Source organism: Hippopotamus amphibius, chromosome 15, assembly GCF_030028045.1.
Source record: "Hippopotamus amphibius kiboko isolate mHipAmp2 chromosome 15, mHipAmp2.hap2, whole genome shotgun sequence".
Lineage (NCBI taxonomy): Eukaryota > Metazoa > Chordata > Mammalia > Artiodactyla > Hippopotamidae > Hippopotamus > Hippopotamus amphibius.
In genome coordinates this window covers 31,874,257-31,887,120 of record NC_080200.1, presented here as the reverse complement: position 1 = coordinate 31,887,120, position 12,864 = coordinate 31,874,257, and positions in this window count along the sequence as shown.

Genomic DNA, 12,864 nt, shown 5'->3' with positions numbered 1-12,864 from the left:
TCCAGCCACGAGGACTCAAGAGGGGCAGAGGGGGAGATTTCCCCCTCCCCCAAACAGGAAGGGGTCTGGAACTCTCTTCCCAGTGGCCACCCAGCTCAACTCTGGGTGCCTGAACCCTAGTTTGCCTCCTTTCGAGTTTTAAATGCTCTTCCCTGGGTTAGAATCACAAGGAGAGATGCTCACGCATGTATGTCTTCCAAGTTTTACGTGACATGGGGCAGCCCTCCTAAGAAAGCAAAGAAAGACTCAGAGAAGTGGCAACACCTACAATCTCTTCGGTTCTGCTGAGGAGAGGGAGGAAATCTGGGAAAGTAACTATACTATGGCCCGGGCTGGCGGGCGCCGGGGTGGGGGGGGTGTTAAGGGAGCTAAAGGAGGATGAGATTTCTTAGAAACTCATTCTTAGGCACAGAAACATTGGATGGATGCGGGACCCCACCTCTTCTTTTCCCTTGTGTTGGGAAGATCATTTGGCTCCTGCCAGCTGGGGTTTCATGCCCCCACGAATCATCAGGCGAGTGCTCCGGAGAAAAGAGCGAGAGCACAGGTCAGGAGAACATGGAGAAGATGGCTGCCGGATGCCCGGGGCCACACGGATGTCTTCGGGGGCACAGGCACGTCCACGATCTGTGGACCATGTCTACGGCAGATTGGGTGTGTAGGTCATTTTGAACAGGCTCCCATCCACCTGCCCTCATTGGGGTCCTGTCTCCAGCTCCCCTGAGCGGTGCCGTCACGGCCAGGTGAAGACAGGGCTCCTCCAGGGGCGGGCCCGTGCCAGAGAAAGGGAGACGGCAGTGAAGTCCTCGAGCTTCGGGTACTTCTACCAGAGTGACTCTCCTTCATCAAGTCCCCGGCAGGTGGAGGGACACGTCTTTCTGACACGGTGGGGCCAGGGGAGGCTTAGAAAAAGGCTTCTGACAACCGCACCATCAAGTATGAGCTCTCCGTTTCCTTGACGGAAGAGTCCCCCACTCTCCCAAGTGGTAGAGCTAGGAACGGGCCCCTCGGGTCCCATCTTACACGTGAGAATGACATGCTGACTTTACCCCTCTTCAAGGCGGAGTTTGTAAAAGGTCAGCCCTGGAGGAAGGACCCAGCTTGTCAGTCCTCTCATGCTATCATCCAAGCCGAGGAGAGCCGTGCCAGGCCTCCACGGAAGGAATACGGCGGTCGGCTGCCTTTGGAGAAGATGGCTCTGTGAGCAGCAGCGTGGAAACCAACCGAGAAGCAGGGGCCACTCTAGAGGCCAGCAGGGTCCTTAGGGGCCCAGCCAGGCCAGGCCAGGCCAGGATGGAGAGAGGGGATGGAGCCGGACCTTTGAGGCCCTAGCCTCCACAGCACCTGGGATTCTGCTGGGATTCTTGAGAAACTCGCTCCACATTCTAGAAGGGCCTGCGTGTCACAAAGATACGAAGCCATACTTTCCTTAAAGAGCACCTGCCCTCAGGAAGTGGCACTCAGCACGCTCGCTGGTGATGGGCCAGACACACCCATAGACACTCAGGTTCCAGGGAAAAGCTTTGCTCAGCTCTTTCTCCCCTTGCGTCCTCAAAACACAAAGCCATCGCTTCCGGATACCAGGGAAGCTCTCAGGTAGGTTTGTGCTGGGGCGGGCGCCAACTAGAACTGTGAAGAGGGGAGATCGGAGCCGCAGAAGCTCTGGGGCCCCGAGGAAAGACGCCGCCGCCGATCCACCTCTCGCACCTTCCTCTCAGCGGGAGGGCCAGGGACTCTCCCCCCGCACAGGATCCTGGCCACACACGAGGGAGGGCCCACACCCACTGTCCTGCTCCTCTTTGCCTGGGGTGGGTTCAGAGACACTGGACTCGGCTCATCCCTCTCCACAGCGGCGCGTCCCTCTCCACAGCCGTGCACGGCAGGCAGCAGAGCAGAAGAACAAGAGCTGGCATCGTCCACCGTTCCCAGAGCTGCTCCATTCCCGTCCACGCGCATCCGGATGGGGCGCACAGACAGGGCGCCCGTCCTGAGGTCACCGTGTCGCTCCAGGTGCGGACTCCCGAGATGGTGACATCTCGGTCGAGGAGACCGTCCCCTGTGAGACCACAGGCTTGGCAGTATTGCCGAGAGCATGCTTCGTGGGCCATCTGCAATTCCATGTCACCGGAAACATACCGTGTCAAACTTGTGCTCGGCCTCCAAGTCAAAGGGCTGCCTGAGGACTTTGACCGACAATTCCAGTTGCTCCTGGCCTAAGAGACACAACTTCTCCCAAGAAAACAAACCGTAACACAATGTAAAGTCTGACCTACCTCCAGACGCGTGTTTGACGTGGCACGGCCATGTCCGGAGGCTCATGTGACTTCCATGCGGGGGCAGCCTGGGAACCGCCTTTCTGAGTCTCCCCCTCCCCGTGCGACCCCAGGGTAGGGCTGGTGCGAAGAGAACGCTGGATGGGATGTAGGCATTGGAAGTGAAGCCACAGCCAAGGCTCTCTGCAGGCTGTCGCCATCCCACACGGTGACAGGTGGGCACAGAGGTGCAGGGTGGAAGGCTGTCCATCCACACATACACACACACACACACACACACCCACCCACCCCCGCCGCCCTGCGTCTGGCTAGTGTTCCCAGCTGGTGCCCCCTGGACGACAGTGGCCCAGGCCACTCCTGGCTGCCTGGCCGCAGATCCACCGAGGGACAGCTGTGCCTTCCCCCGAGTCTCTCCATGTCTCCCCTGTGGCCCCGCACATCGGTGGCTACCTTTCCCTGTGGGCGCTGACAGCTCCATCGGCACTGCCACCTCCGCCACTGCCACCGGGCACTCAGAGGACTGAGAGCCACAGCCTTCCCTCCCCTCCCCTCCTCCGCAGCCCAGCCCAGCCCTGCCCTGCACAGCTGCTCCCAGGCCTCTGGAAGGTCCAGTTCCTAGAACGAGGTCTTCATTCCTGTGACTCCCACGGTGTCTCTGCTTCCATGACACAGACCGGCTATGTTGTCCCGACAGTAGGACACACACAGAAACCCTGTGCGAAAATCATGAGGCTGACAGCATCATTCGTCATCTGAGACAGAAAATCAATACAGATATCGTATTAAATACACATAATTATACGTAGGGGTGTGTGTGTGTGTGTGTGTGTGTGTGTGTGTGTGTGTCTGTCTGTCTGTCTGTCTGTCTGTCTGTATCTCACTGCAGTATTCACACAAGCATTGCCAGCCAAGCAGAACCTCAGGTCTCTGTGATAATTGTCCCTGGGGATGTTCTGCCGACTGTCACGCAGAGACCGTCGTTGTACGGAGACACAGGTAAAGACGTGTGTTTGTCAAGACAGGAGAACACAGAAAACACATCCTGTTTCACAGGGATGAACTAGTGTCATGATGCCAACCTGGGGACACGGGCGCCCGTTCATGCTCCTGGCCAGGCCCTGCAAGCATTAGGGGACCATCGCTTCTGTCCTTGTATGGGCCGCTCACTGCACCGAGTTCTTAGTCACCTCACGTAGCCCTCACCGCAAATCCACACCTTGAACGTGGTCCTCCTTCCTCATCGCCACCGCCACCACGTTCCTCCTGGTCTCTTTAAACGCGCACGCGTCCCTGGTGGGTGGGGTAAGGAGCCAGCTCCCCCCACCCCACCCCACTCCGGTGCCTGCCTGCCTGCCTGCCTGCCTGCCTGCCTGCCTGCCTGCGTGCGTGCGTAGAGTAGAAGCAGGGAATGTTCTGTCGTTCCCCCTTCCCAACCCGCGAACGAAGGAAACCTTCGTGTATCTTTCTATACTTTATGTGCTGTCGCCTACATGTGTTCCCCCATTTTTCTTTATCCACAAGAGCTCCCTGCAGTCCCCACTCTCTGTATGAACGGCATTCACACACGTCCAAAGTGAATTTATTTCAGCTTCTATCGGGTGGCATATCCAGATAGATCCTTTAGGTCAGGAAGCACAGAAACACAGCCAAGTCGAGTGAGTGCTGAACCAGAGTCATTTAGGAATCCTATGAGGTGACCAGTGTGGAAGGAGCATGTGTTCCAAGGCACTTCTTTTGATGTCTTAGGTTTACCTAGCCAGCAATGCAGATCCCATGAAAGTGGGCAGAGATCTTTTCTCCATAGGCTCTCCTGTTACGGAACGCAAGTGTGTTCCCGTGCCCACGGACGACACACAGTGAGGCCAAACAAGGGGACACGTCAGAGTTTGGGGCAGGGGAAGGTTTCTAGCATGGCCGAGCAAGGGGAGGGTGGGAATCTTTCTTTTCCAGAAAAGTTAGAACTTCTCTCAAGTTGCATGGGCCCAGAAAATGCTTTCTCCTCTTCGATCATCAGTCAAGGAAAGGTAGCACCTGGTTTTTCACGAGGAGATTTTCTTCCTAATTCCAGTTATCTTATAAAATAAAGAAGAAAAATTATGTTAATGTTTCACATAAGCGTCCAGGACTATTTCACTTCCATGATTTGAAGAAATGTTATTTTCTCTCCAACTGACACTGTCCTTGAAGGACCAAGCTAAACTTCTAAGGAGCCAAATTCCAAATAATTTTGAGACTAGGAAATACAAAGTGTAGTGTCATAGATTGATTGATGGATCCATTGATTTCATCAGACAGCAGTCATCACTTCTAAGATTATTCGAACACCACTAACGTTTGGGTAACAAAGTTGAGATGTCTGCGCTCGAGCACGTGCGCGCGCGCGCGCGCGCGCGCGCGTGTGTGTGTGTGTGTGTGTGTGTGTGTGTGTGTGTGTGTGACTCATAAGGGGATGTTTTCCATAGCTGTGCACTATGGCACTGCAGGATCTCTGGTTGCTGAGTACCCAGAGGTGGAAGCCCCGATACAGAGCTTGGACTGTGAAGTTATGCATGGGTTCTCAATGGTGTGTGTGGGGTCGGCCCCCCTAATCCCCCATGTTGGTTGTTCAACGGTCAACTCTAATATATAGATCAGAGAGGATATCATCCATGTGCTTCATATGAATAACTTTCCCAAATAATCTTTATCTTTTTCAAAGGAAGACATCCTGTAATCCATTTCATAAGATGCTATTGGGAACCTACTCCCCCAGCATGTGAATTATCCCTACAGAGCACAAGATCCCTGAGAAGGAGGAGCCCTGGACGCTGAGACACCAGGAAAGTAGGCTTTTAGATGATATTTTCTGCTTCTCATGAGATGACGGTGTCTACTGATCCTATTCAAGTGTGTAAAATGAGAGCCCCCTGGCAAGGATCAGCAGAAGGTCTTTGCTGCTGGGCCCTGGGCTCTTCCTTTCAGTGGGGAGGCCAAGAGCCTCAAGAAGGAAGGAAGGAAGGAAGGAAGGAAGGAAGGAAGGAAGGAAGGAAGGTAGGTGGGAGGGAGGGAGGGAGGGAGGGAGGGAGGGGAGGGTTTGCCCGGTGCCATCAGGCCCGTGTGTCACCCTAAAGAGAAGGGCAGCCATCGCCACTGCTGGAATCATGTCCCCATTTCCTGGGCAGGACATTCAAGAAGGCCTCCTCCTGTGTGTTTCGTGCATCACCTCGACGGTGCCCCCAGGAATAGTCACCGGAGGGAACTGTGCAGCTGAGCCAACCTGCCTGGGAACACGGCCTCCTTCCTTTAAGAAGTGGAAAACTCGCCCAGTGCTCTCTCTGTTGTTGTTTTTCCGGTCCTTATCCTTGTCCTTGTCGTCGTCGTCGTGGTCGTCGTCATCGTTACTGTTGTTAACAAGTGAATGAGAGTGAGTCAGAAAGAGAAAAACAAATATTGTATATTCACACATATATGTGGACTGCAGAAAAATGGTACACATCAACTGGTGTGCAAGGCAGAAAGAGAGACACAGATGTAGAGCACAAACATATGGACACCAAGTGGGGAAAGCGGGGAGGGTTGGGGGGGAATGAATTGGAAGATTGGGGTACCAAATTGTACACTCTAAATATATACAGTTTATTGTAAAACATGAAAAGAAAAAAAGTTAAGAAAAAGTGAATGATGCCTCCGTCTAGAGGAATACTTGGCAGTTATTATGTTCAGGACCATTTCTTTTTCTGCCATTGATGGAAAACTCCTTGGATCCCGTTAGCATTTATGGATTCAAGGAGTGCAGTTCTTCATAGGTTCTGTCACGTCGTTAGGAGGGGAATCCTCATCAAGTTGCTTCAACCAGGACTATGTGTCCTTCAGATGCGGAGATGGAAATGAATGGTGCTCTGCGGGGCGGTGGGGGGGCGGGGGCGCGATGATAGGCACCCAGGACTCCTTCCCCCAGGCCTCCTTTTGTTCCCTCACTGCTTCCTGGAGAAGGGACACCCCCCCCCCCCCCACGCACACACCGTCTAGGTGTGCTATTTGCTGTCCATAATTTCCCGTGCCCTTTGGGCATGGCTGATAGAGACGGACATGAAGCAGCAGGACGGCAAGCTGGCACCTGGGCCTAGGGAAGTTTCACAAGTGAAATATCAGAACTGGAGCTGGGACAGACATGCCTCCCCTTCCCGGGGCCGGGGGGGGGGGGGTGCGGAAGCTGGGCTGGGGGAGCTGGAGACGAGGGGCACAGAGAGAGGCAGGGAAGGGAGGCCCCACGTGGGCCTGGGAGAGACGGGGATGGGGAGGGCGGGGCGGTGGGGGGCAGGGGGCCACTGCTGACCGGCCTGGGTTCGGGTTCCCTGTCCCCCGTCCTGCTGAGAACGTGCCTTTGCTTCCTGCCCTCAGGTGTGCGAGAGGAGCACGTTTCTTTTCAATAAAGACCAATACATCATGTCACACTATGTTTGGTTTTGCTTGTTCATGTTCCAGACGAGGCCAACGAACTCTCCCAGGGGAGGTGTTGGTACAAAGGATCTGACAGGATGGGAGGGTGCGGGTCTGCGCATGGGCCAAGAAATCCAGAAAATCTGTCGTAGCTGAGACTCAGGCCTTTTTCAGAAATAGGCCAAGAGAGTTCAGCTTTGACCATTCCCTGCCAAGCAGTCATCACAGGTGCTTCCTGGAAGGGATTGAGTTGCAGAAACCAGCGTGGCCCGCAGCCCTCAGGCCTCAGCCCGGCAGGCAGGCAGGCAGGCAGCGGCTATTGTCTGTTGGTCCCGCCCCCGCCCCCGCCCCCGCCCCCGCCCCCGCCCGCTTCTCCACCGCTCGCTCCTTCCCAAGTCGCCAGGGCTGATAGTTGCCGGGAGAGGGGGAGGGGAAGTCCGGACGCTTCATTCCGCAGGGCCTTGTTCAATCGCTTCATTCAAATGCAGAATGCTCTCCGGTCAGATCGGGAGCCTTTGACTTTGCCTCGAGCTCCCCTTTATCGAACGGCTTTTTTTTTTCCTTCCCCAATTTCCCCACCCTTAGGCTGCCCCCTCCAAACTGCAGGGAGGGAGGGAGGGAGGGAGGGAGGGAGGGAGGGAGGGATGGGTGAAGGTTGTGTGAGAACTTCTCCTTGTCTCAGGCAAATAGGAGTCCCCTCTTTTTCCTAACCCAGGAAACCCCACTAAACCATTTGAGAATCACGGACATGCGTGGAAGCAAACGTCTTAACTTGAGATCGTGCTCTGCTGTGGGAGGACAGAAAGGAGGGCCAGAATGTCCGGTCTTGTGCTGTCCAGTTCTTAAGCGACTTGAATTCAAGGAGACACATTTTGGGGCGGCCTACTCTGAACATATTGAAAGCTGACCTGGTGACTGTGTGTGTGTGTGTGTGTGTGTGTGTGTGTGTGTGTGTGTGTGTGTGTGAGAGAGGGAGAGGGAGATGGAGGGAGGGAGGGAGGCGGGGAGGGAGGGAAAGGGAGAAAATAGGTTAGTAGAGGCCTCCATTTCATGGAAACTGTTTCTGAGTTCTGAGAACAGGTCGGTTCTGTGAAACAGTTATCATATCTCCTCTCAGGAGGCAGTGATGTTGATGGGCTCCCAAAAACTAGGCCTGTGGTGCAAGCAATCAGGTTATTTCCTAAGAGGCACTTGTATGGAAACCAAAGGAAGACAAAGGTCCATCACTGGAGCCGATTATAAACCAGTGGGGGGGGGGGGGAGCGTGTGGGGGGCGGTGTCAGTGAAGAAGATTTGTAGATGTTAGGGTGGAAGCAACTTTAGCAGTTTGAAATGGCTGTGATGATGTCGGGTGTTTGGTTCGACTTTCAGAGTGGCTCTCACAGAAACAGGCACCAGGATGGTTTCCACAGGAGCTGTGGTGGCCATGTCTCTAAAGTTTTCACCAAGTCCTCCAGCTTCGGTCTGTAGGGCTTCAGGCAAAGGGCCGTTTTCGTTGTCAGTGATGCCAAGTCAAAAGGGTGGGCGAAAGTGGGAAACATTCATGGAGAGAGTTGTAGCCAGATATTGGGGGCAACTTGAAAGACTTCAGGATCCAGTCCGGTTTTCAGGTGAAAAGCAACACCCTAAGGAAAATGAATAGCACCAGAATCTCATATCCACAAGTGTGTATTCCCGTTTTATGGAAACGTAACGTGGGCCTCTAAGGAACGCGTGCAAGTGACTCTCTTGCCAAAGAAATAAGGAGCCTCACGGAGAGTTTCTGAATTCTGGACGGAGCAGGTAGGGAGAAAAAGAGAAGTGATTCCATTTTGCTGACAAGGGTACAAGTCACCAAATGGATGTCCAACTTTTAAAATAAATTGGGTTTTGTTTGTTTTCATTTTCCCTTGTAGCTGGAAAAGAAAAGATTTCACAATCCGTCCTGTTCTCTCTCTCTCTCTCTCACTCAGGTTAGGAGATTCTTTTCTGTTTGAAATAATGGAAGCATTTATAATGTCGTGCAGTTTCAGGTGTACAGCACAGTGATTTAGATAGAAAGATAGGTAGATAGATAGATAGATATAGATTCTGTTTCAGATTTTTTTTCTCTTATAGGTTATTACAAAGTATTGAGTATAGTTTCCTGTGCCAAGTCGTAAGAGCTTGTTGATTATCCACTTTACGTATAGGAATGTGTATATGTTCATCCCAAGCTCCTAAGGTATCCGCACCCTGGCCCCCCCCCCCGCCCCCAGCGGCTTCCCCAATCAGTCCTATTGTAGACAAGTAGTCATACACACACTATCATCCTAGTCCTCAGTTCATTCAGCCCCACGTAGGTCACTCGTTCTTCTCGGAGTCCAGTTTTCCCATCGGCCCTGTCAATCTTGCCTGATGATTGAGCGTGACTGGAAAAGTGATGGTCCCAAGAAGTTTGCAAGAGCTTTTGTGAAGGCTCATAGGACTTGCCCAGCGAAGTGGGTGCCTTGATCACTGCAGGCTGTGGAAGGTATACCCAAAGTGGCAAACACAATTTTTTTTTAACCGTCTCTATGCCATGGTGAGGACAGAAGGCTTGCAGCAAGGGAAGGCTTCAACCCACATGGAAACCATACTCACCGTCACAGGAACGTTTGGATGACCCTTACTACGTGCCAGTGGAGTGAAGTCCAGTGGCCGGGGCTCAGGGGTTCCTGAGAGAGGAGGTCTGACGCCTCTGGGGACAAAGAGAATTGTTTTCCCCCAGGGTGACAAGCATGACAGGTCAGCCATTGCAGGTAACCTGTAGAAATCTTCCCACCAGCATCTATTTACAATTGGAGCCATTCGAAATGCACCAAGGTGGGTGGCGGAATGCGGGGGGCGGCGGGGACCTGGGGGGGGGGTGAGGTTCCCCAGGAAGCCTGAGACATGGAGACCCAGTGGCCGGCCGGGCTGCTGCCCCTCTCTGGGGTCTGCTGTCCCTCTCTGGGGTCTGCTGTAGCCCCGACCCTCTGTTGAATGGACAGAATGGAATTGATCCACGTGTGGCCCCCCACCCCCCACCCCCCATCATCTTTCAAGAGGCTGTTGTTGCCGCCTCGGCATGAAACTCGGGTGGAATATCTCCTTGATACTGGGCTCAGTCCCTGTCGTGTGAGCCTCCATTTGGACGACCGAAAACCCTGTATGCCAGGGCAGAGAAGAAGGATCCCATCATTTCCAGAGCAGTTGGAACACACCCGTGTATAGACACAAGCCAAAGAAGGCTTCACGTTCCTTCCTCTTCGACAACGCTTCCCATGTCAGGAAACCTCTCCAGGAAGCCTACTCCGTTTCATGGCTCTGCTTTCGAAGGAGAGAGAACACATTCTTGAGCTAGGCCCTCTCCTCTTGGATCCTCTCTCAACATGCATTCTAAGTGCAAAAGACTTCATGTGTCATTCGGTTTGGGGGCAAATGTGTCCAAAATACCCCAACGAGTGTAAAACAGTTAGATAGGTCACTGGGGAACAGTGCCTCCTTAGCCACGTCACCCACATCCCAGGGAAAGACTTGCTAGGCAAAGAGAGAAGCCTCTTTCCTTGTGAGCCAACCCTGGCTCTTTGAATATCAAGAGGACTAAGTCCACGTGAGTCCCCCAAGACCTGATAAAGGTAACCTAGAAAAGAAGTGATGATTTTTAGAAGACATAAGCCTGCCTGCCTGCCTGCCTGCCTGCCTGCCTTCCTTCCTTCCTTCCTTCCTTCCTTCCGGAAAAAGGAAGGAAAGCTTTCTCTCTCATGACGGAGAGAGCAGAGCAATAGAAGAAACACCCAAGCCCGAGCCCAAAGTTGGCCTTTTTCACCGAGAGACAGAAAACTGAATTCTAGTTTTGCACTGGTTTCCTGTTGATACGAACACTCATGTGTGTCCTTGAATCCATCCTCATCTTAAGCAGTCCTGACCACGGTTCCCATTCCTTTCCGAAGATTCTTCTCCTCAGAAACCTTTTCCAATCGCCTGTGCCCAGTTTTAGCTTTTCCCTTGTGTCCTTTGTTTCCCATTTCGAAATGACTAGCTTTAGGACCGAAATGTCTTTTTTTCCCTCCCCCAAACCTTATCTGCATACCTTCTACCTTGCCTCCCCCCTCCCCACACTCCCCAAAGAGGTCCTCTTCCTACAATGAGGATGGCGACCTCGGGTAGCTTGGACCACACACGTTCCTTCTTTAGGATGCCTCATCCTTGGACATTTGTCACCGCCCCCCCCCGCCCCCCACCCCAACCCACCCCACCCCACCCCACCCCAATCCAATCCAATGAAAGTAAGGAAGCCAACCACAGTGACCCGTGTGAACATGGACTGCCTTGTAGAAGTCCAGGCTCCTGCCTAGTTTGTGGTTTCCCTAAAGCGCAAGATCTGTGTAGGCATGGAAGCACGCATATGCTCCAACTCTCCGGAGCAGGGAGACCCTTAGGCTTGTGGAGCTAGGGACGTTTCAGCATTTTCCCTTCTTTGGAGATGATGTAGACAGGCTGCTGAATGTCCATTCTTTCATGGCACTCAGTCCACCCCTAAACCTAGAGATGTTGGAAAGTCTTGAAGTCGGCCTATGGAAAAGAGTTCTTGTGGAAGACGTTCCCTTACACATTCTCCTCATCTCGTCCACACTTCTGTCCTCTGTGTGTTATGAGCGGTCCCACTTGGATGATTCGTGTTTTCTTAAGACAGGAAAGCAGTCAGTCCTCATCTCTACACCTCCCGGCCGCCCCCTCCACCACCCTGTTCCCGTGAGAGATTTTCTTCCTGCTTTCAGACGGGAGAAGGAAAGGAGGGTCCGTGTTCCCCTCCTGTTGTCACCTCGCATGGCAAAATCTCCCTATGCCACGGAGGCCCATTTGGGGGCGGTGTCCTGCGGGCCCGAAGACCTTCCGAGTCAACCTCAAGGAGGATGAGGATGTTCTCTCTTGCCACCGAACCGGTGAACCCGATGGCCTTCTAAGCAATGATGTCTCATCAGCCCACCCCACCCGTTTCACACAGAACGGAACAGCCTCTCCTGGATGACTCGGAGCAGGGGAGTTCCTGGGTCTGTCAGAGAGGGCCCTCTGCTGGCGGTGGGTGAAAAAGCACTGCACAGGACAGGAGGTGTTCGTGGTGTCCTTGGGAAGGAAAGGCGGGGGGGCATTTTATTCTTGGAAAGCTTATGCTGGCCCAGGATGTACACTATGAAAGATGATGCGACCTCATTTGGGGCGGGCACCAGAGGAGGGAGACGCGGGGCGGGGGGGGGGGGGGCGGGGAGGTGTAGAAACGCATAAAAGCGGTCCTACCTTAAATGAATAAAAAAATAACAAGCAATATAACATGTACAATAAAATAGAGCACACGCAAAGGAAACGAAGGCAAAGTACAGGAAACGAAGAGAAAAATGCAAAGCCTATATACAGTGCTTCCATGTTCCTCATTCAATCAGCTTGGTGCAGGAATCTCCAGGAGATGAACAGCAAGCATACACGGGTCAAGCGGCGGCCGCGGGTCCACCGGCAGCCCGGGGCTGCGCAGCCCGAGTCCGCGCGTGCTGTCGCTCGGCGGCCGGCGGGCCGGGTCTCTGGGCGCCCGCGGCCCGAGGGTCGCTCGGCGGCCGGCGGGCCGGGTCCCGGGCGCGCGCGGCCCGAGGGTCGCTCGGCGGCCGGCGGCCCGGGTCTCGGGCGCCCGCGGCCCGAGGGTCGCTCGGCGGCCGGCGGCCCGGGTCTCGGGCGCCCGCGGCCCGAGGGTCGCTCGGCGGCCCGTGGCCACGGAGCCTGCAGGCCGCTCGGCGGCCCGGGTCCCGGGCGCCCGCAGCCCGAGGGGCGCTCGGCGGCCGGCAGCCCGCGGCCTGCAGGCCGCTCGGCGGCCCGGCTCTCGGGGAGCCCGCGGCGCGAGGGTCGCTCGGCGGCCCGCGGCCACGGAGCCTGCAGGCCGCTCGGCGGCCCGGCTCTCGGGGAGCCCGCGGCGCGAGGGTCGCTCGGCGGCCCGCGGCCACGGAGCCTGCAGGCCGCTCGGCGGCCCGGCTCTCGGGGAGCCCGCGGCGCGAGGGTCGCTCGGCGGCCGGCGGGCATGGTCTCGGGCGCGCGCGGCCCGAGGGTCGCTCGGCGCCCGGCGGCCCGGGTCTCGGGCGCGCGTGGCCCGAGGGTCGCTCGGCGGCCGGCGGCCCGGGTCTCGGGCGCCCGCGGCCCGAGGGTCGCT